The sequence below is a fragment of the Bombus bifarius genome, unplaced genomic scaffold (genome assembly GCF_011952205.1).
Source record: "Bombus bifarius isolate JDL3187 unplaced genomic scaffold, Bbif_JDL3187 scf7180000009243, whole genome shotgun sequence".
Taxonomy (NCBI): domain Eukaryota; kingdom Metazoa; phylum Arthropoda; class Insecta; order Hymenoptera; family Apidae; genus Bombus; species Bombus bifarius.
Genome location: NW_022884989.1, coordinates 5,039,801 through 5,065,723, shown reverse-complemented (window position 1 = coordinate 5,065,723; position 25,923 = coordinate 5,039,801). Strand labels below are relative to the sequence as shown.

At 33.5% G+C, this 25,923-nt stretch overlaps 1 protein-coding gene across 2 annotated transcripts in view; it reads right to left on the bottom strand.

Annotated features, from left to right (window-relative positions):
• LOC117214648 (mannosyl-oligosaccharide 1,2-alpha-mannosidase IA) overlaps nt 1-25,923 on the bottom strand; it is a 222,238-nt gene that overhangs the window by 21,002 nt on the left and 175,313 nt on the right. The gene's annotated exons all lie outside the window — the stretch shown is intronic.

Genomic DNA, 25,923 nt, shown 5'->3' with positions numbered 1-25,923 from the left:
GTGGCTAAATACAGAAGGAGATTGAAGTTTTATAGTAATAGTTCTATATTTCTTGGTTTCAAACAAAATTGAAATAGTACTGGAAGTATTAGAAAAGGAGGGGAAAATCCGAGTTGGTTTGCACACCTGAGTCCTGGTGTTCAGCTATGGTTTCATACAACATGGATTTGTGAAATCAGACTGTTTCCTTCTGCTTTGTATATTTTCCCTTTGCTTGTTTCCATTAACTCATGTTGCTTACATTTCACGTCGTATTTAGCCATTTCCTTACTAATGGGAGTGTACACAACACCATACGCGTGGCTTTCTCGCTTGGGTCTTTAAATAACGAAACGTAAATCTGCTTAGCTTCTCACGATTTCATTGCTAAAAATACGAATGATTTATTCCATCGAATGAAATTATAAAAAGATACTAAAAAACATAATTTTCTTTATCACACTAATATTCGCTAAATAAAATCACGGATAAAAATAATTTAGATCTTGATAGAGATCCATTTCAAGGGAGATTAATACATGACACACAATATATTATATAAATAAAATATGATATATAGAATAAAAATATATATTGGATTTTATCATCTTCATCTTGGAAAATCCTTGAATTTCCAAGAACTTGTAAGTTCTTAAAACACTTTTTTAACTGATAGATAAACTACCGTAATATCTAAAACCTATATATCGCAGTGTATTTAATTATACTACTTAACTTTCATTATAATTAAAACAGAATATTTACTAACGTATTAAATTCCAACAGTAATAATTGAAACCTACGTATTAGCATGTATTTAATTATATTACTTAATTTACATTTTAATCATAATAGAATATCTAATAACGTATTAAATTTAACACATGTCGCATCGTGACTATGATAATACAACATTGGTAAGTTTCTTTGTAAACAATTTAAACGTACGATCTATTGCTTTCGCGCGACAACAGAACAACTATCCTATTCTTTGCTTAAAAATGATGTAACATATTCAGCCTCTCATAAACGATAACACACACATGCTCCAGTTAGGGGAACAACTGCATAAAAATTTTAATTACCGTTTGCAAAGGCTGAAAAAAGATTTGCAAGACTACGAGAACGTTTTAGCATTCAGCGGAATTGTTCTAGCGTAATTTGTTGTCAGTTAAAACAGACGTTGCTGCAGAAGACTGGGCCGGTGTTTTCAGCTGGGAAAAAATTTATGAAGCTTATCGCGAGGTTGATGAGAAACCATGCGGACTGTATTACGTGCGTGGAACGTACGAGAAGCTCGTAGGGATTATGCTACTGCGCCTTTGCGGCAACGCAACGTCGTTAATAGCATACTTAACGCTGAAGTATTAAGTTTAATTACAGCGAATACTCGATAATTTGTCTTCGCTCTGTCCGCCACTCACCCTGGCAATTGCGAGCCTTGCAATTACTTTTCCAGACGCTCTTTAGTTAAGTACCATTCTCATTTTCCTTTTTCTTTTCGCTTTTCTTCTCCTCGTCCACCGTCTCTTCGATGTAAATAATCATTATGCGTGGAAATGGTCTCGTCAAAGAGACGAGTTTCTATAGCTGATCGAATATCTCGAGACAATGATTTATCGTTACACGTATAGGATACACCTTGTATTAATGTAGCCAGTAGATACAGTGGCGAACGAAAGAAAGAAATTTTTAAATTAATATAAATTCTTTCGACAATCCAGGAGATTGCAGCGATAAAAAGGCAGCCACATTTCTTACATATTTCTAGTTATATTTATATTTTACAAAAGAAAATATAATATTTCATTTGGCGTAAGAAGCTACTATCGAGTGAAAGTTATCATAGTTTTGCAATAGATCGACAATTATAAAACCATTATAAAATCGTAAATGCATTATAAAACTATGGAAAGTAATGTACGGTTTTATAATGGATTGAAAACAGACGTAAGATTTGATTTAGCGTTATTCTTTCTTCCTTTGACGCAAAGAATAGGCAATTCCGGTATTCTGGTTATATCTACTGGAAGTAAGTGTACATTAATATATACGATATACAAATTGAACATTATGAAATTAGAAAAAAGATCTCTTAGAATAATTTATATATCGAGCAAATGAATATGAAATATAACATATTTGATTAGTTTTTTAACAGAAATATTTGGGAATTCACAAAGAAACTAGAATGGACCGAAGGAATTGCGAATTAGTTAGAATGCACGCGACTCGTTCGATCATTATGCGAAACACGTCTGCGACGCAGGCTGCAGAAGACCGAGGCTACAAGAAGCATCTCAATTTGGACTACACCGAATTGTTTTTCTTTACAACTAACTTCTAATTAATACAAATTAACACCTTCGTGTCGAGTTTACAACGAATTTACGCCTTTCGAATGACGGAATCACCGTCGCTTACGATCTTAGAAAGCTAATTTCTATTTTGTCTCGTTGAAACTTTTACATTCAATTTCTTCAGAAATACTGTCAATCTTGCTTCGTACGTGACGCAATTCAGAAACATTTTAAAAAGTGTCGAAAACTATCCTCGAACGCGAAACTTTCGTCGATAATAAATATATTAAAGCAACATAACTGCATATAAAGTATATTAAAAAAATAATTATCGTCTTTAAAGATATTATCGTCTTTATCATTTTTAATTTTCAACCTTAGAAGACCTTCGAAGTAAAAATTTTCTTCGACGATAATGTGACCGAAATCGATAAATATTATTAAATATTAACTCGATCTAGCAATGTATATACACGTTGCGTTGTACACTTTTTTCAATAACATTTCGAAATGATAAATGAGACTGTGTTTTCGTAAAACAAATTAATTAATTAATTAGTTAATTAATTTCGTACAAGTCATAGACAACTTCGAACGCAACGTAGTGCAATCAAGTTAGTAAGTTTATAACGCGTGTTTGCTCGATACATTATTTTACCATAGAAAACTCAATTCCGATGGGTTGGCGAATACACCGAGGATACGATAAACACGTGAGATTTAAAGTTTCCAGCAAACTTGCGCATCCGGCTTTGTGCATTGCGAGGACAGACATTTGCGGGGCGGCGGAAATTCGGCGATTAAGTTTCCAGCTTGTGTTTAATGAGCTAAGATTATTATTAGTTTAGAGAGAGTTATGAAGTTATTCACAGCTACCAACTGTCTGCAGCCGTTTTGCTCTACGTTCTCCTTTGGAACTCTCTTTCCGTTTTACAGATTGATCTCGTTGCTCAACGCCTTGGAAAATTGTAGCCTCTCTTCCTTTATCTCGCTTATTTCCGGCTATATTTGTTCAAGTATTTTAAAGTACAGTCTTTTGTAATTATATGACAATAATTGTACAGAAACAATAGCATGTATTTTAGAGCATAGAATTTTCGAAAGTTGAACTAATTTTTAAAACTTAGGAATTTGAAAATTACTGTTAATACAACACGAGAAGGGTGAAACTGTAGCTTGGGGAACGAGGATCGTACTATTATTTCTTTTTTCAAATGGTAGGTTCCACGTTATTTTTAGAACTTTCCGACAGAACGAAAGGAAACTTAGGGACAGAATGCAAATAAAATTCTTGACCAGTGTCTGACTAGTTAAAATCCTATCGACTGAATCTACTTACTACTATGAATTAGTAAACTTGTTCGTGTATTATATAAATTGTTCATCCTCCAATATTTTTATAAACTTACCGTAACTTATATAAATTGTATAGATTATGATAAATTTATGAAGACGTATAAAATGTATATTTACATTAATATGAAACAATCATTTTATCAAAAGATATTAAAAATTATACTATTATTTTTGATATATTTAGTAGTTTTCATAGTTTGTTATCAAAGAAGAAGAATGTTTTGTAAAATTGAGTAACATGACAAAAAATGCGAGTATGCATAAACGTATAAACGGTTCTTCAGGTTTTTGTTGGCGTTCTCGATAGATCTTCGCATGAATACGTTCTTGGAGCTGCCAGAGGCTACAATCAGCGGCCGCATAGGTGTTAATTAACAAGAACATGAAGATAGCATCGGAAACAGATGAGGGGATAATAATGCTTCGCGCTTATGTAGACTGTTGCTACCTTCTCTTCTTCAACAGAAAGAATCACGGTTAATTGACGTTTATGACTTGACGTCGCGATAAAAGCTCTGGAAGCTGTTTTTCTTTACGATAGTTCAACCACATATTTAACACTGATTTCCATCACTGTTCACGTGTAGCTGGAAGTGAATTAGGGGAACTTATCAGTAACGTATAGAACTGACGCATCAACTTCGCTTTCTGAAAATTTCTTAATTTCAGGATCTTGAAGAATATATAATTAGCATTTCAATGTTCAGAAATCAGATATTTATTATAAGTGAAATTTATCCACATTATTAACTTTATTATATTATTATTAATATTATTGACATTATTAACTTTATTCAAATTTTGTAATTTTTCTACTGATGTATTTCTATTTTTTACAGTATATGTATATGACTAGTATTTTTCAAAGATTAATCGAGCGATTACTCTTGATGGAATCGATCTACCATATATAGGTCGAACTCATCAATTCCACTTTTTGAAAACTTTTCAATTTTAATATTAGAATCGATGATCGAAATTTAATCTTTCATAGAGAATATCCAAATAATTATCTTTGGTAAAGTTGACGTGTATCGGATAAACTCATCGATCCCATGTTTTCTAGATCTTTTAATTTTAATATTAGAATACGTAATTAGCGTTTAAAACTTCAGAAATTGATCGAACAGGATTATTCTCGATAGAACTGATCCAATAATTTGGCTTTTAATGAAAATCAAATATAAAATATTCTCAAAGCGAAAAACCTGTCGATTTGTCCAAATATACGAACAAACTGACCGATATTCCACAACAGAATTTCACTGGAAACATATTTTAATCACCCATTCACAAACTAGACTAACGAATCTTCAAACACTTGTTTAACTGTACAAACAAATAATAACAATCTTCCAAGTCGAAGTTGCATCTGAAATACTAAAAATTAAAAAAAGAAGAAACAGATGAAACGAATAAATTATATAAGACATCTTTTACGTGTAAATATATTATATAAAATATTTCTAATGCAGTAGTAGTAGTAGCATGGTTTACTTTCAGTCTCCCAGGCATAAAAGAACTCGATTTACAATTATTGCCCCTATTGTCTTGTATTCTCATTTAATCATTTACACGCTCGTCCATCCATTCGCACGTACAACCTTATTTTACCCTTGTTTTACCATTACCTATCTACTATCTGTCGTCTATCTAATTACTCATTAACTATTACGTACGCCTGTTATCTGTTATCTAATGCATAAATCTTTACCTAATTGCCTAATTTACCCACTTAACTAGAGACCCGTTCTCTCTTCGCTCTTTCCTCTTTCTTCTCTTCCAATTTCCTCGCCCAGTCTACGGCCCAATCTTTTCCTCTTTCTTCGACTATCTTTCTCCTTTTCTCATTCTCTACACTCTCTTTGTCACGTACCCTAAATTTCCGCGTGTTTTTGTCGCCACGGAGCTCGCATTCCCCTCCTTCACTCTTCTCCCAGCATTTATTCTATTTCTTCGTACTAACAACGTATGAACAAATGACGTAAAATATTTTTGACGTATAAATTATTTAAGACAAACGAAAAGTATCGATAGATATGAGAGTCACTGGTGTTTCTTCGCGTATCGGTTCAGTCCGAGGTGTCTGAAGTGGCGTGATGCAACAAAATGTGCGTACGATGGTCATAAATAGCGTTGGCTGTAATTTGCTGCATCTCGGCGCGGTCTTGCACCCGACAGGAAAATTGCAAAATACGACCGGCTCCACCTGTCGTAATCGCAGCAGTTTATCCTAATACGCGAGATGTTGTAGACAGAGGTGTGGTATCAAGGAGAAAGACGTAATCGCTTTCGTAACAGGTTACATATAAGTCTCGACGATGATTCCAGTAATCGGAACATTCAATTCCGTGATATACGCGTTTTCCAACAAATCGACGCGCCTACAAACGATCTTCTCCTTATCGCTCTCGTTATTATCGGTAATAATCTTCTTTGGAAGGTTTTTTTTTTTTTAAAGAACTTTTCTAGTAGAGAGAATAGTACGATAGAAATAACGATTCGTTATTCATCGTGTCAAAGGTTCAAAATCGTGACAGTGAGAAATTTGGATCGATAAATGGGAAGAATTGAAGAAACGGGGCGTGTAATTAGATAATTAGGTAATTAAGTAAAATTGTTGATCTTAATAATTCACGAGTTACTACATTTTATTATTATTAATTCTGACATCCCTCTTATTTTATTTCGTTATTATTAATTCTAACGTTTCTTCTATTTTATGTTTTGTACGAGATTGTACTATCTTTTCGGGATTGGTGTATTTTTGTCACAATTGACATGAAATGAAAGAGACGTTATAAAACTATGGAAAGATTCAAAGATGTGGGAAAGCAGAAAAATTGAAAGTCCTGTGTAAAATATTTTCTTTCGATAATTTGAGAGTCGTTAAATTTCGTAGTTATCAATTTTAACATCCCTTTCGTTTCACGTTGCGCAACATTCATTTTGCAACTATTCGAGGCAGGATCGTAAGTTGTTGAAGTTTGCTATTATTAATTTTAACATTCTTTCATATATAACTGAAGTTGGTTATATTTTCCGATGAATTTGCGTCGAAGTGGAAGAATGATAGATGTACACAGTATTTCATGTAAAATTATGCCGCATCTACTGTAATTCGCGTTTCATTTCATGTAAAATTATGTTGTTCATTAATCTGCTTCAATTTGCATAGTTGAATAAACGATATAATTCTTGCACATTCTGAATTAACGTATTAATTGAATATTGATTTTTAATATTATTTATCATTGAATTCGTTATTATTACATATATTATTATTAAATGTTTTAGTTTATAACGATATATGTGAAGTAAATAGTTCAGCCTCCGCGGAAATAGATTTTACAGGCATAATGCTTGATAACGAGCCATCGTTTGGCGAATGTACTGTGCTAAAATTCGCGTTACTCAACTGCCAGGCAACTGGGAGAATTCAATTTCATTCTGTAATGTCTCTAACGTCAGAAATTGGATCTCAATAATCAAGAACTCGTATGTTAGCTATTGAAAGCGGAGCCACATACTATACAATTCATTTCCATCATAATATAACAATTATTTTACGTCGACAGGACGCTTGCATGTTCGTTACCAACGAACGATGTTGTCGTTCATAATTATTTAATCCTGCGTGACTAACTTTATTTTTAACGTAAAACGTGTTCGTCAAATATGAATAACGAATAACAAGAATGTAAAATATTTTGTAATCTTTCCTTTTCTTCTGTTCTCTTAGATTGATGTGTACTTACATGAACTTTTAATAAATGTCAGCTCAGTTCCATCGTTGGTTGCAACTATTTAATCCTTTGACTTTAGGTGACATTATTTTTAATACAAAACGCGCTTATTAAATACAAATAAGGAACAATAAAAGAAAAAAAGATGTTTAATAACGTTCTTCTTTCTCCTATTTTCTTGCATTAACGAAAATACAATTACTTTTTAACACCGGTGAATTTCACATATTTTGTCCCGCAATAGATTGAAATTATACTAACACCATAACATTTAATCTTTGGGAAATATATCGTATTTTTTATCGCAATTTTTGCTCCGACAATGTTAACCGTGTCACTCGCGCTGTTAACAATCGTTTAAGTCCAAGTGAAACGTATCTTATTTTAATCGCTCTAAAAATTTTGGAAACATGCATCAACGATGACTACCGTGGCTAACTAATGTTAAACCAAAGAATCATTCTACACCTTTGACGCGTATTAACCCAGGCTCCGGAGATTTAGTAATAATTACAGGAATTAATCATATTAGCGTATCTTTAATAATTATATTACTATAACGTTGTTAGCGTTAAGTAACTCTGATTCAGGAGCCTTCGGTAATCAACCGTTACACGCCCTACGAAGATATAAAAATAGAAGGAGAAAAATGATGGTAAAAAGAGAAGGAACGAAGAAGAGGATGAAGAGAGAAAAAAAGTGGAGGCTCGATACGGTAACAAGCGGACGGCTGGTTTATGAGGTCGTTAAGTTAAAAGGATTCGACGTAGCCTGTCTATCGGATGTTGCTGCACGTTGCTATGTTTTCCGGTTCGACAGGTGTGTCGGATTAACCCGTTTACTCAGGATCTAATAGTGCAACGTTCTTATTAAGCCTATACTCTGTTAAAAGAAAGCACAGCTCTTCTTCATACGTATATGTGTATACAGTATAGATTGTGGCCTTTAACCCGATTTTTATCCTTCAGAAATTCTCCTTCGAATCTGCTATTTTTTTTCCATGTTACTTTCTCATTTTCAAATTTTAGGTGGTTCTATTTTATCGACTTTTCTCAATTTTGACTATTTGACTGGAATCTTCTTTTAAAATTGTTATTTCGTCACTAATGGAGCGTTTGTGAAAATAAGTAAATATACGATATTGTTTCAGATCGATTCACTGTAATATTTTAGGATTTCTGAAGGATTGCGATTGAATAAAGGAAATTTTTATCGTTCAAAAATTACTCGCATCGTTTAAAAAATTATCACCTGACTTATCACCTTCTCGATCAATTTTGAATAAAGCGAATCGATCCGAGAATACGTGAAATTAAAGAAATTTTGCTCATCGAAAAAGGACAGCGATAAGATAGTCGAAATTGGGAGAAGTTGCTAAACTGCATAGTCACCAAATTTTTATTTCTCGCTAGAGATTTTTCACTTTTCTCGCTTTCTGTTCCTTTTCCTTTGATTTCTTCGTGTCACGTACGTACAAGAAAGTCTTGTTTTATCGAAGGAGATTTTATGATATCAGCCGTTCCTCTTTTGTCTGATCGAGCGCATTGCATTTGATTTACGACGTTCGTTAAGGGGGAGGAGGTTAATAATTAATGGTACGGAGAAATGAATTTCTTTGCTGTCTTCTTGATTGATTGTAGAATGATCCTTTATAGATTACTTCTGTGTCGGTGAGAATGATTTCTTGGTATTGCCTGTGTTGTACAAGTTTCTGAATTCTTTTCAGCCTTCTCCTTTTCCCTTTTCTTTTTGCTTCAATTAACATTCAACCAAGAAATCAATTTCTTAATCCTCCAATTTTCATGGCTCTTCGATACTTCGCTTTTTTCGTAACATTTTTCTACAAATTACGATGTTTCTCAGTATATCGAATTATTTTAACGAACAAAAGTAAAATGCTCAATCGCATTAAGGAAATGAACGAGGTAAAATTATGTCTTTTTCAAACATTACGCTATTTCTCTCTTTTAAAATAAACATTTACAGATGAGTCTACGTATACACGAACCTCAGCTACTGGCAACGTTATAGGATAATAGATGGAACGTTATCATCACATTTGTATGGTTTCTACTATGCCGTATATAACGTCGAACTAATTAACAGTATATGATTCTAGAATTTCCCGTATATTTAAGAGAAACAAACAAAGGAAAGGAATATAAACGTAAGGAAGAGATATTATAAAGCTGAAAGTTTCTCGATATTTTCCAACGGAATGAAATCGCTTTTGTAACACGGAAAGTTTACGGACAGGCATCGAGACAGATTATCGAGATATCGTTTTCACCTGACCGGTCGAATAGAGATCCCGATTGTCATCGAGTCATCGCGGAATCTGACATTTTAATTAAAAGTTCTCTTCGACGGAGCGTGAAATGTTTCCTGCAAACCGGCCATATCTATCGACGAAGAAAGAAACGGAATAACAGGAAATCAAGCGCATTAATCGACGATATAACGTATCGATCAAATCCAACGTCCGATTTCCTTTAGATAAGTCAAACGCAAGTAATAACTAATAATTAATAATTGAACCTAACACGGAGTAACACGCGAAGATCTACATATGCATCTTTTTCTAAATATTATAACAAAACTATGGCTAGTCTTAGTAATCATCTTGTAGTCGAAGTTTGTCTGAAGTTAGTAAGCATTTAGTGTCAAATTAGTAACATTAGTAATATCTTGAAGAATATTTTAAATCGAGATTTCAATTTAATTCATATTTTTCTAATATTTAAGCCTTTATATGTATTTCAAAACTTAATGACACTGATAAGCACAGTGACTCACTTGAGAATGTCTACAGAAATCTTCTATAATGTATGCTGTATTAAATATTTTCAAATTTTATTAGCACTATAGCGAGACTTCACTATCGTGATCGTATTGGAAAAATGTTTTTCTTATACAATATGTATTAGGTTGTCCGAAAAGTTTCTTTCGTTTTATAAGGAAATAATAGACGCACAATGTTTTTTGTTTTATATTAGTTTATTGAATTATGCACGAACATAATAATAGAAATAGAACGAAATGGATCATACCTAATTCAATAAAATGATATAAAATAGAAATTGTTGCTCATCTATTATCACCTTACGAAACGAAAGAAACTTTTCGGACAACCTAATGTATAAAAGATTTCTATAGTAAATATCGAAATACTTTCGTAAACCACTTATGTGTCGATACAATAATGATATCGTCAGTTTATTACATCGTACAAGTATCGTGTTATCCAAGGATTGCCTGTATATTTAAATTTACAAATATTTGAAGGAGATCATCTCTATTATAATAGGTAGCGAAGTTCTTCAGTTACATTATACGTAATACAATTATGAATCTAACTATAGCTTTTAATTTTAATTACCACAATGTAGGATATAATTAAATAATAAATTTAATGAAACTCTGGTTCGAAATATTGCCATCGTAAAGTCGCCATAGAGGCTAATGTACGTGCACGAAGCTTTGTATCCTTTCATGGTATTCCATTTGGCAATTAAAATGCAATAATATAGATCGACGGGTAACTTTTCAATTATTTTGATTACCATTCGTTCGAAACCTTCGACCAGGGAGCGAGCGAGCGGCGTGAATTAAATTAAAAAATAACTTCTCTCATAAATTCGTGCTGGAGAGCTCTTTTAAATCTCTTCCTTCCATTCCAATTAATACATTCCAAACGTGTTATGTCGATTGGAAACCTGATATCGTATACCAATCAAACTGTTTCGTGTTATTTTCTTTCCATTTGTTCTTTTCTCCACGACTTGCTCTTAGTTTGACCAAAGGACGAATCGTTTAATTAATATCGATGATTATGTTATACGAATTTCAAGTTTCTTCTGCCTTGAAGAGTTCGAAGAGAAATATTCTATTAATTTTTATCTATAGGAATTCACATTTTCGATATGGTTTCTTATTTTTTATATTTTTTAAATTAATTGGTATTTTATTAACTAAACTATTGCGATATAAATATTAATCTCGCGAATATTCGAATGCGCAACTTTTCTTGATTAGAGTTACCAAAGATGAAGATTCTTTAATTGAACGTCTTAATACAAATTTTTGTCCCCGATTTCCGCCCATAGTTAGAGCATTTAAACGAAATATTCGAATACAGATGTTTCCCTTTCATCAGCGCTTTAAAGAGTGAAATTTCAAATTGAATAATTAAATAAGAATCATTCTCTTTGACCGAAGTTTGCAAGAGTACAATTTTTTAACTGGATATTCAAATAAAGCTTTTTAATTGAATATTCAAATTCGAACCATATCCGTCTTCTAAAGCTTTCAGGAATAAAGCTTGCTAATCTAATGTTTGAATTCCACATTTTTCTTCGACCAAAGCTTTCTGCAATAAAGCTTTCTCCTAAAATACTTGCGATCTAAATTTTTCTTTCTATCCTATCTATGGTAATTACGACCAAAACTGAAACTCTCAAATAATTGTCCAGGGAAATGACATTCTTTCGCCGAGAAGATTTTATTTCTTCAGATTCTTCCGTCTTTCGTAAATTAAAGATTTCGACGATCGTTCCCCTTAATCTATCGCTGTCAAGATTTTAGATACGTCAAGTATCGTGACACGTACTACTTTGGGAAAAACGGAGAATATTCAGCTAAAACCGTAGCCTACAGGCGACCATAAACGGGTTTGCATGAGAATGACTGGAGGAAGAGAAAGGGAAAGGTAATCCTGTTATCATCGCGTCCTCTATTTTTTAATCTTCGTATTCACGAGAATGTAAGGGATCGGGAACGGTTTTAGTTTACGACAATGTGCTTGAGGTTGTTCCTTACGGCAAGACTTACAACGCGATCTGCACGACGTTAAAACCACACAAACCGGGCTATCGCATTGTTCCTGCCATTTCTAAGTGCATCATCGCGAACTTGCTCCAACTACGATATTTTTCATTCGCGCGTGACACCGAAGCATATCTGATTCTAAGAACAATCTCACGTTTCATGCTATTTTATTTCTTTTTCAATTCACAAAGATTATGAAGCATCACGAGAGAAAGTTGAAGATCGTTTTGTAATAGAGGAAACGATATTTAGTAAAACAGTGAAATTTTAGGTAAATAATATATCGCTATAAGTACGAGGATTTATTGTCTGTATTTTAAACGATGTTTTAATTTCAATGCCGCATTCGATATCAAATTAGCTTGAAGTTAATCATGTCTCAATGTGATTTCCTCTTTCTCTCAAAATTCTCTTTCATTCGGTCACAAGAGAGTTTAAAGTTAATTCTTGCAATGGGGGAAACGAATTTCCGTAAAACGACGAAGCTTTTCTCAAAAGTATTCTCCCATGCAAAAAGATCTACTTTTCGTATTTTCAACGCTAGTAGTTCGGCATAATCGAGTTCTGATCTCAATAAAAGTCAAGATTAATTTCACCTTTTCTACACGATCTTATAATATTAATCTTAAAAACAAAAACAAAAAAAGAAACAAAAGAATTCATTTTGATAGTTTCGGTAGTTCCCAGAGTTAACGACGCTCTCAGTTGCAGTCCCCAAACATGTCCACCTAATTTCCCGAAAGAAGAAATCTCGTTGCAGGAAGAGTATCATTGCACGAGATTTTTCCAGCAGTTCCTTACTCCGTTTATTCAGGGTCGTTCGTTGAACGACCACACCGTGTCTCGGTTCACGGATAGTAAAATGGAACGGCGATGATTATTGCACCGTCGTTGTCTCGAGGACGCGTCGTCTACTCGAGGACGGAAGAAACGAAGGACGCATAGTGGAAGAAATCAAGTCGATGGCCATGGACGAGGCGCTGCTTTAAAAGAACTACGACTAGAGAGGTGGATCAGGTGGTGAGTCGAGTCGAAATTGGTCCCTGGCCAATATTGCACCCACGGAACGCGCTCTCCAATGGTACCTTAACTATGAGATACGTGAGCAGCCCCTTAACGATTCACGAACATCCACGGCGCGAAAAAATGTCGCGACAGTCCGTGAAAATCAATTTGGATGACGTGAGATCATAACTATGAACGCTCCGGATTTTGAGATAGGAATGAGAGCGACCGGTGATGGAAAAATTTGGAAATGATCACGTGTAAGTTTAAAATGAAATGCTCTTGCAGGTTTCTATACGGGGACTTTGTTAAGTTTGTTTTTTTTTTTTTTGATAGATCTTTAACATCTTCGAATCGTGCTTTCCTAGTACTAAAAAGTTTGTCTGAAAGAAGGATGGTTAGAAGATTTCTATTTCTCTCATATCTCGTGAACGTTTTATTTGTAATTTCTTTTTCAACCGATTTATACTTTGGTATCCTGTTTTTAATATTATGGCTACGAAATGTTATTCCAAGGAACCGTTCAATCTTTCTTCTATACAGAAATATGATTAATTAAAAAAGCTTTACAAAATTCAGTTTGAATATTTTATATGTATCGTTCTTTCGAATTTAATTCTTACGAGCGAAGTATTGGAATTTTATAGGATACATAAGTATGAGAAAGAGAAACTGAGTCGTGTGCACATCGACGGAATAAACACGAACAAGGCCAAAGTTTAAATTTGACATGGAATTAATTTTGTATCGTGAAAGTGGCTGCAAGTAGCATAGCGTTATATGAGCGGCTTGATATTGCATCGTGTGGCAATAACGACGAGACAATAATAGTGTATTAAAACAAAAAAAAAGCGGGAAAAAATGGGCAAGCATCCTCGGAAGCACGGCTCGCAGAGATATATTTAGGTGTAATAACCGAGCATTTGCTCTTTTTCGAAGAAATTCGACCTTCTTAATAAAGTTTCAAGCTCGGCCACTCGACACGAAAAGACGGTCTGCTCTTGTCTCTGCAAAGATGGAGAACCGGCGACATCTCGAAAAGCGGCTGCCCTAAGAGTGCCCATTGTGTCATCTTATCCTTAGTAATTTCTTTTCAGTGGAATTTTATTATTCTACCGAAATGTTGAACATTTTATAATTGTTTCTATAACATCTTATCCTTAGTTATCTCTTTTCACAAACTTTATTACCGCACTAAAATATTAATCGCTTTATCGTTTCTTACTGTAATATTTGTAAACCTATTTCCACTCTAAAGAAAAGTAGTTCTCGATTATGATATTGTAGATATCTGAGAAATGGATAAATGAAGTGATTTCGAAAAAAAGTATTCAAAAAAAAAAAAAAAAGAACAAAAGTATTCAGTAAGAGGAAAGTAATCGAGAATTGTAAATAATACATTTCTGTGCAATCTATGAACGAGTTAGTTTCCAAAAAAATATTCGATGGTATTTATTATACATTATTACGTGAATATTTTTTAGCGTAACAAAATTTATGTTGAAGGAATTGAAGTAGCTTTAAAAATTAGTGCTTCAAAGCTGGAAAATATGAAATTCTTTATTTCTTTTATTATACCCTATTATCCTATTATTACATTTTTTTCTACGGTCACGTTCTTCTCGTTTATATTCTCACACATGCTTCTCCGAATTTCCCCCTGCATTTTTCATCTACATTTCTCACGATTTTGCATGAGCCTAGTGTTCATACATATTTGACAACTTGGCTAAGTCTCTACGGTTGCACCTTTATATTTTCTCCACATATTTTCAGTTTATTTTCCTATATCCTGTTTCTAATGGTCAAGCTTTCGTTTGTCGACCAGGCTCACTATATTACCTTTTATTTTTCCAAGTTTTTCTGCTTTTTTATACTTCCTCCTTTAACCTAAGACTAACTAAGTTTAACTAAGTTATCTCTTTCTACTCTACTTCCTTTCCACCCTCTTTTACTTTTTAAAGAACAGAACATTCAACGAAAAATGTACTATCACTACAACGATTATTACGATCGTTATTATTATTATATACAATGTAAATGATTTTTAAAATGAACGACACGATAAAAAATAGATTTATAATTGAAGAAACTATTATTATATTTATGAGATTAGAAATCTGTGCGATGAATTCACCGATTAATAATTTACAGTAAAAACACATCTTTTCAGATGGCTTTGTAAAAAAAAAAAATACTACGAAAACATATTACATTAGATTCAAAGGCCAGTTTTGTCGAAAACAAACAGATCTATCGTTTAAATAATCAACAATATATATTAGGTTGCCCGAAAAGAATCTTTCTTTGGTAAACGTGTTTTTTAAAATGCACTTTCATATAAACGTGAAACCAAGTCTGTGGAATGTCGCTGTGTTTATCTCAACATAACAAAATGGATCGCACGTCATTCGACAAAATAATATAAAACAAAAAACGTTGTGCGTCTATTATTTCCTCATAAAACGAAAGAAACTTTTCCAACAACCTAATATATATACAATGTTATATATAGAGTGTACACTAAGCATGAAACGCGAAAGAACGAGTGTAACAAAACGAAATTAATTTAACGTCGTTTTCCAACAATCCTCTTTCCCATTTCTATCTTTATCAACAACCATCCAATTTTTCCTATTTAACATCACTTCCTGAGAGAGAAACCTTCACGCGAGCAAAAAGATAGAGAAAGCAGAACGCGAGAAAGCAGAAAACAATATTCTTCAACAGAGTTTCCAAAGGATGTAACGGCCAGTTCGTAGACGGATCACGTGGATATGATTAGCAGAGGATGGTCGTTCACGAAACGGCGATTCGCACAGCGAAAAGTACTCGCGTGTTTCCCAGCCACTTGTAAGACCCTGATACGAGGCTTGCAGATAGTCACGGAAGCACTTTCGTGAGTAACAAGTTTCGACGCGGATTTCGCATGCTCTACTTTTCCACCCCTTGTCTTCGAACCTGTTATCATTATTCCATGTACGATACCTTTCGCAAGTACGCTAGGGGTATTTTGGTATTTGTAGTAACAATATTTGGATAAAAATAAGCGACGAATTAACGATTACATTAATTAAATCGATTAAAACGTATATAGCGGGCACGAGGTGATTCGATATGAGAAAATAGGAAAAGATGCACAGTACAATTTTTTGTACAATTTTGTAGAATTTCATAAAAGAACAATGTTTCGTGTTGAAATTTATCAAGTATACTTGAACACGGCGAATTCCGGACTGGACAGGACTAAACAATCGGCAGGAGGTTATTCCACGCGTGGAAGTAAGTGGAAGCTTTTACTTATTTTCGTATCTAGAATTTCTCGAAAGCTAAAGTTTGGAGGAAAAAATCATATTGTATATTTTGTTCTTATCTTTTTTCATAAGAAATCACCTCGTGCCCGATTGTATATAATTTTCGATCGTATGCTGCATAATCAGAACAGTAGATTATAGTAATTTATCTTTATTTTAATAAAAGACTAACAGCATAAAACCTGATTTTTTAAATTATCTCATCGATTATTCGTTAGTTCTGTAACATATTCCAATTGATCGTAAACCTTCCTCGTTATCTGTTATCAAGTTTACGATTTGAGGTATAAAATAACCAAGCTCACTATTTTTCTAATTAGTTATACTATTTATTGAACATATGCATTCACCTTTGAAAAAATAGTAAAGATTAGAGATGGAAGTGGAATTGCGGTGAAACGAGCTTCGCATCCTATCTAGGCACTCTTTTTACGTCGAAGAAGAGAGCACCGCTATGAGAAGCTCCTGAGTAACATTGTTCCTTACGATCTTACGAGATTAGTTCGAATTAATGCGAACAACTTTGCGGGACAGGTGCGTCCTGGCTTTTTTCAGCTTCTCCCCGATTTTTCCTCTCGTTTTCTCTTTCCACTTCATCCCTTTACGACTCCCTTGGAAGGATGCCGGCGGTACCAAAATTGGATCAGTTTTTGAAAGAGGGGACGTTGCATAATACGGTAGATATAAATGCAACAGAACATTTAAGGTAGTGAAATTTCGATGTCATATTCTACACACTCTAAGAATGGAAAAGATCGTACAAACATACGAATCTTTTCTTCCTCGAAATATAAATATTTTTCCTTTATGACATAGCACCTGTTGTAGGGATACCTAAAACTTGATAGATGTGTTGCAAGATAAATTCTTGCTACAAATGAAATTACATATCCCATTTAAAAAACTACAATTAACCTAATTCTCAAATTTCAGTATATTATAGTTCCTATGATAACACTACGTTCATTGTTGAAATAAAAATCCACCTCGAAAGTGTAAGAAAAAAAAAAAAAAAAGAAGAAAGAAAGACAATTACATTATAAAGTCTGAAATCCCTGAAAGTCTTCCTCTATCCTCCGTGTAAAAGAATCGAGAAACCGGAACAATAAAGCGTTCATCAAGCTCCGAATCCAAACTACGTATCAGCAAACGACCGCAAGAATGGGCCAGTGATTTCTTTCGACGAAGACCAACCTAAAAGTGCGACGCTGCTTGGAATAATTCCCTTTCACGTGCCTGGAGCTACGACCATGGTAAGTTCGCACCCTGAGCGATAATAGGGAACAGTCGACCAAACGAGAGGGTGGTAGTGACTAGATAGAGACGTTATATTCGCGTTTTAGATAAGAGGGTCGATTCGGTAGCGGGTCCAAGGTAACGTACCCTTTCGCCATCCATCTATCGTTCCATCCACGTAGCCGTTCCTTTCTTTTTCTTCGTTGAAGAAAGTCTAGTTACTCGCACAAATTGACCGCGTGATCTCTCGCGATCGACCAAGCCGATCTACGGTCATGGGCTGGTCCGCTGATTACCGAGCAGACGCTTCACGCTTCGTTTCTCGCCAATTGCTTCCCTATTTCGTCGAAGATCGTACAAGGTTGACGGACCAGACGCTTGTAATTTCACGCCGCTGCGTGGTTTCTTTCGCGTTCGGCCAGATTCCGACGCGATTTCATTTTTTGCCGCGCCTCCTTCGCAGCAATGAGAGGCCTCGAAAACTTCTGATCTCTTATCGAGACCAAGTCCGCTCGGGTAGGTTCGTTTCTCGTTGCGAGCCTCTTTTTCTCATTTTAATGAGCCCGCGTGATGCTACGAGTCTCGTTGTATTGCGGTATAGCCAATTCGATCGTAACAATTCGTAGTTTAGAGTTTCGAGGGTGAAATCGAGATTGGGAATTTGCCGAAGATGGTTAAATTGAAATTTGTGTTACAGATAGCGTGACGAGTTTGGTTTAATTGGATTCTTCGTTGGTTACATACAGTTCACACGGTACTTGGTTGGGTACGGAAAGTTCAACAAGTTTGTCAAAGTAATGTAAACTTTTAAACAACGAACAGTACGATACGATTAAGATTTGGAATTTTTAATGAAACGAATCAGCACACGAATTCCATGCAACACATAGAAAATTCGATAATTCGTTTCAAACAATAAACAACGAAACAGTCTCTTATTTAATGAGTCCACTTAACTTCTACTAAATTTAGTTTCTGTCATTTTACGATCTTGCAGATCATCATCTTACTATTTTTTATCGTTACTTCTGCAGAAAAATATTTCGCCCATGCCACAAAAGTTGAAGGAGAATGAAACAAGGAACGTTTCGAACAGGAAAATATTACTGGATGTTCAAACTTCGCTCTAGCTAGGGGAGTATCCAAGAAAGGACAGGAAAAAAGAATTGGAATATTCACTGGTGAAAGGAGTAATCTCGGGTAGGACTGATCGAAGGCAAAGGAATACCATCAGCCTCGCGGTAACGACTTCCAGGTTCAGTTCATTTCTATTCACGAGCCGAGGCACTTTTGCGCTTTGAATCTGAGAATACCGGCGATCGTTTCCCTGTCAATGAGCTGGATAGTCCCCGCACCTTCGAATCTTTCAGTTTGGTCAATGCTTGAAATTGTTTCCGAACGGTAACCAAAAGGCCACTTAGAAAACAAAAAGGAGAATTTAAACAGGATCGATATCATACTGAACGTAACATCCCTGAATTTTTCATGGTAAATATTTGACAAAATAGTAAAAAGGCTAAAATTATTCATTATATTCGGAATTATCGAGAACACTTGCCTTTTGTCTATTTTATTCGTGTAACAGAGTTTGCTGATCGTGAGTTATGTTCGTGGATATAAGTTTCGTTCTCTGTTTATGAATACTTGTGATCATTTACGATAATAATAGCGAAATTTATATCTGGTAAAGGGAGATTACGAGCTGTTCAAAGTGTAATATCTACGTGATACGATAACTACGTTCATTTATCAACGAATATATTTTACCTGTAATAAACAGCGATGTGAATTTGCATTTCATAAGTCTCAATTCTTACGTCTTCGGATTCTTACCACATTTCACGATTATACAATGGCGTAATTTACATCTTCGAATTAGATATCTTCTTTATCAGGATTTCGTATGTCCTTTGCTTGCGAATATCGTTGATTTCAAGATTTCTGAACAATTTTCTTATTACTTTCATTACGTTCTTAGACATCTTCCAATCCTGTTTATTCTTATGCTTACATATTCTCATTCTGGAATAAAAATAACTTTGGTTGTGAAATAATAAAATTGTGAAAAATAAAATTGGTTGTGAAATAGAATTGAAGTGCATTAATACTATAATTATTAAGTTGAATAATTATTACATTATCAAAACGTTAATTAGTTTACTGAATCAAAGGAAAATTAAATTACTAGTTCTTTTCGGTATCCATTAACATTCGTCAATAAAAACGGATATTTTGAAGAAATTATAAAAGTCTATCTAATATTTAATTTTACCTGGAAAATGTTGCTATTTAATTATATTACGATAAAGAAAAGCCTTCGTGACTTTATAATTTGTAACTTTATAATCGACCAGTTTTAACAAATTTCAAGTATTATATACTCGTTCCTGGTATAGTTCATGTTCATGCAACTACACGTAGAGGACTCTTTACCGCTACAATTGAACGATTCTCGATCCAAATTGTATTATATGTTGTAAAATGTTCCATCTTTTCGTTGACGTGCACAGTATTAATATTTCTATATCAGAAGGCAATAGCAATACGCTGTGGCGAATGGATGTAGGTGGAAACAATAATTGAACAACGTAGATTATAGTACTCTAATGAGGGAAACAGATGGTTTTCTTATGAATATTCAGGAATATGGTGTAAAATAGCGGTACAAAGGTGACAGGAAGGGAATGTGTAATTAACAGGTGTTTCTATTTTAAACCTTCCATTCATGCTCGTACTTCGTATATTTATTGAAATTTTGTTCTACTTTAGCAATGTATATTTAATTGAATTATCATTATAATATTATCACATTACACACATATGTCTTGCAATAAAGATATCAGTGAGATAAAAATTAAAATAATACAAACATATCCTGTGAAAAGAGCTTGTTTTATTCTTTTATAGAATAAACTTTTCAGTCGAAAATATTTATATGCGACCAGTTTTCCGCAGACAGATGATGAGAAATTGATAAGCATTTTAATCAAAGGAATAAACAACCATAAAATACGAAAAGGCTGTTCGAACATACTAAAAAAAGTCAGTTTCAGTATATATGAAGAAATCAAGTATATTCATAGTATAGTTACCATTGTAAACATATCATGAGACACAACTATAACACCACCAATAATAAAAGTAAGATCCTTTAGACTATTTTGCATGAGAAAGAGTACTACTTTTTGTTCCATCACTGGCAGATCGTACCATTCGATATTGTATCTACAAGTATTTTATTACAATAATGATATATCATTAAACGTTGTAACATATTTATATTTGCAATTATACATATCATACAAACAACGAAAGTAGTATAATATTTGGAAGTGGTGTATTTTTAATGTGTCAGTGTGAATTAGGTAGATACACGCTACTTACAAATGCTGGAAAATATCGGAGCTATGATCTGTCAATTTTTGAGAAAAATGAATGACGGTAAAAGCGTAAAGTATAGAAGTAATTACAGTACATAATGATGCCAACAACTCCTCCATGTCGTTTCTGGTTGACATTGCTTTCGCAAACTGAGACAAAGAAGGATTTGTCAATCAACGATAATTGTTAACCAATCGAATTTCGTCCAAGCGTGTGATACTCACTTGAAAGAGAGCAAGAATGAACGTAATCAGACCGAAAACGCCAAAAACGTTGTACAATGGCATTACCCTTAGTTGTATAAAATCGATATAACTTTAAAAAAGGAAATATTTGTTACTTTTAGATTATTCTGGAATTAAGAACGACTAAAATAATAACTTGTGTAAGTTAATTGTGCGAATACGATAAACTAATATTAGAAAAATTGAAAAAGAAAAAACACCAACTCTTGACAAATTATTTTGCCTTCACAATTTTGTTTGAAATAATATTGGAATACTAACTGCTTGGTTGTTGTGTGTAATTTCACAATTGAGATTATTTGTTTGTGAATTATCATACTCCTTTGCGCAGGAGAGACTTCTGGTATCTTTGAAACATATATGTGATTTATGCGGTAGCTGCGGAACAATGTACAGTGAATAAAAAACTAAAAGAAATTATGAGTATAATCAATTAATAGCTTAATTAAAAATAATTCGCGCAATTTTCATTCATGTAAGAAAGTAATTAGTTATATGATACTAAACGATGTGATAATGACTGCACAAATGTAATGTATATTATTGATTTTGATATTTATTCCAAGTAAACGTATTATCTTCAATATTAAAATCAATAAGTATAATACGTCGGCAATAACACGGTTATTTGATTTCCGCAATACTTTAACGTAAGAGGTAATTCGTAAGACGAACTAGGATGAAGTGATCTCATGTTATCATCACGATAACATCAACACCTGATAAAAGATAGTTTTCGTTACAATTATTGGATACAGTCCAGGATATATACAGTACTGATAAATGACAATTGTAGAAAAATATTGATCCCAGATAAGGTTATATATATATTGTATTCTAGTTATTCCAGCTATTATTCGTTTAATATGGAAACAAATATGTGCAATATGGATAACAAAGAAAGAATGGTTCATTTTTAAGTGTGTTAATTACATTATTAAATTTCCTTACCAAACAATTTTTAACAGTCCACAAATATGATATATTATTGACATGGAATTTACTTCAGTGACGAAAACACTTAGTGCTCCAAAACTAATAGTAATATTGATGTAAATAGCTAAATAGTAGAAAAATTTTTCCTGATCAATAAAATATTCCATCATTACCGGGAGCACTCGTGGACGCGTGTAATTCATAGGAATTAACAAATCCAAGATTTCATTACTGAATGTTTTCAACAAGAATGTTAGAATCGTTGGACCAAGAATCACTGTAACAATGTTTTTGATTAAAATATTTGCATTAACATTCAAGAACAAAGTGCAGACAACTATCGTAAACGTTGCTAAAAATCTTTCTTATTTATTTATTTATTCTATTACTTATATAATATTATATAATATTATATTATTTATATATTATATATAATATTATTCTATTCATCAATTATTCAATAAAGTGATCAGTGTTGAAATTTTCAGACGAAGATGAATAGCATTTTATGATTTAAAGGGCAGTGTAGAAACAATTTTTTTTTAAAGAAAAAATGCTTGTTATAGCTAAGATGTCCAGGCGTTCGATCGTTGTCATTGTATAAACCGAATTTACATATGCGCGTACAGATCGATATGGACTTGTAGATTTAGTTGCTACATGCCCATAAAGAAAATCAATATTACCTTTCGGTTAGTACAGACGATATTATTCTTAATTATCAAAACTGGATGAAACTGAAGATTTCTTTTATAAAAGAAATTTAGAAATAGTTAATAATAAAATAATAAATAACTGATAATAAGTAAGAATTTTCTGTCAAAATTGAAAAATTCTTGCCCGAAACTGAAAGTAGTTCAGCTAGTATTGTAGAATGGAGAGTTTCGACTTACGTCCAAAACCGATTGACAGTGTTTTCATGGTTTTACTGTATTCGTGAATGATTTGCAGCTCTGCTTCATTTTTTAACGAATTCCAATCGTATGCAATTTTTTGAAATATCCATTTTAGCTGTATTTGAGAAGTACACAGTTTTGTATCATAAGATGCCGTTTTAAATAAATAGTTTGTTTAAAATGTACTTTCGGTCAAAAATCTACTTCATTCGAATACAAAAGTGGATAAGCGATATTGGTTATTTCTATTTTACTATACTTACGTCATTAATGTAATAGAGGTATCCGATGTACTTGACGACAAAAATGCAGGAATACGCGATACAGGAAACTATTTTCCATCTCAGTGTCGTACTCAATTTTGCCGTTATCAATTTCACCAACTGCGATACAAATACATTCTTTATACACTTCATTCTGACAGCTTATCATAAAATTGAAGAATAAGAATTCCACTTTATCGTAAAATTATATTTCACGAAATACGGGGAAAACCACGCAATAAATTACAGTCAAACAATCGCAAGAATGGTACTAATTGAAACAAATACCTGACCGAACACAGCAAATAATAAAAGAAAAACGATGAGAACATTCAATAATTTCGTATATATCGTACGACTGAATGGCCAAAGACCAATAACAGTTATGAGAATTCGATTGAGACTGTAATAGCGACTTCCTGCGAAGTTGTCCATTTTTTGAAAGTCTGAACGCGTCTGGCTGAACAGATTATGGTTCTTCCCTTTTCTCTTCTCCTAATCAAATATTCCTGCAATTTCTTTATTTTTCGAATATTTTTCATATTTCCTAGACAGGGGTGAATATAAAAAAATAATAACGGTGGAGTTCTGAGTGACAAGTGATGGACAGTAGCTATAGCTTAATAGTAGCTATAAGTTAATAAGGAGGGTGAGGGTCAATTATGGTAATTTCATGATGCGTGCGTTGCAAGCCAGTAAGGGTAGTTTGCACAGTATTTTTAAACTGTAGGAAAATAAGGATTTTTTTTCCATATTTTTCCACCGTCACGCAAGTTTTCTATTATTAATGCGTATTAGCGTGCGTTGGTGTATAGGTTGTTCTGAACTTGGGGTTGATTATACGTAGCACAACAAACTTCATAAGGTTCGTGAAGTTCATAGAGAAAGGACGTTCCGAGGATGTTAATACACTCTTATGCTAGAAAATTCTAAATCTAGTTTCACTATCTGCTGCGAGGATATTCTGACGCGTCGGTGTTCTTTATTTACATTTCTGTAAAGATTTTTTAATATATATACAGAAAATAAAAAAAAGACGTACAATGTAATCTTGTAACGTGTGAAATTACCGATTTTCAAGCTAATCTTCTATAATTCCCTTCTCGATAAATATTTTTATTTTTGTCTCGGAAAGTGATTGTAACATGTAATGATAACAGTGATATTTGGTAAGTGGAACTTGTGAATCGTTAAATATCAATGCATGCAACATTAATTTATACGTCAACGTGTTGTACCTGGAATAAGAGGATATATTATCTTGAGCCTATTCTTGCGAATGTTATTCTTCAAGTAATCTTTTATTTCCATTTTGTGCTCATTTTTTGAAATCTTTCAGCTTCAAGTCTTACAGCGGAGGAACTTCTTCTGCAATATTATATTCACAAGAGGCATGGCACGAAGTAACAGATAGCAATTGTATTTTAAATGACGTTCATGGAAAGAGGTAACATTTTTTGCTTGATCCGTAATTGTAATTATATTTCTCTGTCGAGAGATATTTGGTTATCTCTAAATTTTCTTTCCTCCTTTTCTATATATCTCTTTTATAATTAGAACTATACTTAATTATATGTATATATACCGCTTGTACAAAAGCTAAGAATCATTTAATCTATTTAATATATATCGGCCACTTTACGTAGTACCTGCGTATATATGTAATACTATACCTACTCCAATGTTTCAATGGAAAGTAAACTAAATTATTCCACTTTACAGCAGCGTAAACACAATTTTTAAAATAACCTATGAAACTGTATATAGAGTATGTTAATTCTACGTGACTGTATTATCATAGTATTTTATCGACGCATCATCCGCTGCTTCGTTAACATGCAAGGCAGTTACGAAGCAACAGGTAATAACAATACGCTCCAGTGGATTCAGTAACGGAAGCTATAAGTGAAAAAGTTGATTATAGTTTCCTAGTTCGAAAAATAGATGCTTTCTTTAATGAACATTCGTAAACAGTGTGCATAACAGCGGCACGATGAAAAGGCTGCGTTAATGAAAGTTTTATTAATCTTGTGCGTTACCAACTGGTGTCTTCATTCTACAGCTTTTGCGACTGCTCACAATTTATACTCTTTTTATTTCAAGTGTTCGTTATTTCATCGACATAAGTTCTGTTAAAATATATTTTATGTATCTGTGAACCTGTGGAAGATATTCAAAAGTCATTGAAATCAGGTGGTAGTTAACCTTTTTGCAGTTTCATCGAAACCTTTATATTATCAACTTGCAAAAAATCTGCGAAAATCGAAGCTGACCAATTTTGCTGTTCCTTTGTAAGTGGCGAAGAAAAACCAAAAAAAAAGACATTGTTCCACAGTGCGCACGTATCGTAAAGTTGCAAGTAACGGCTGCGCAACGACTAGAACGTAGATGCATGTTCGCCTTGTTGGTCAGGCGAGGAACAAAGAAGGGGCATGTATT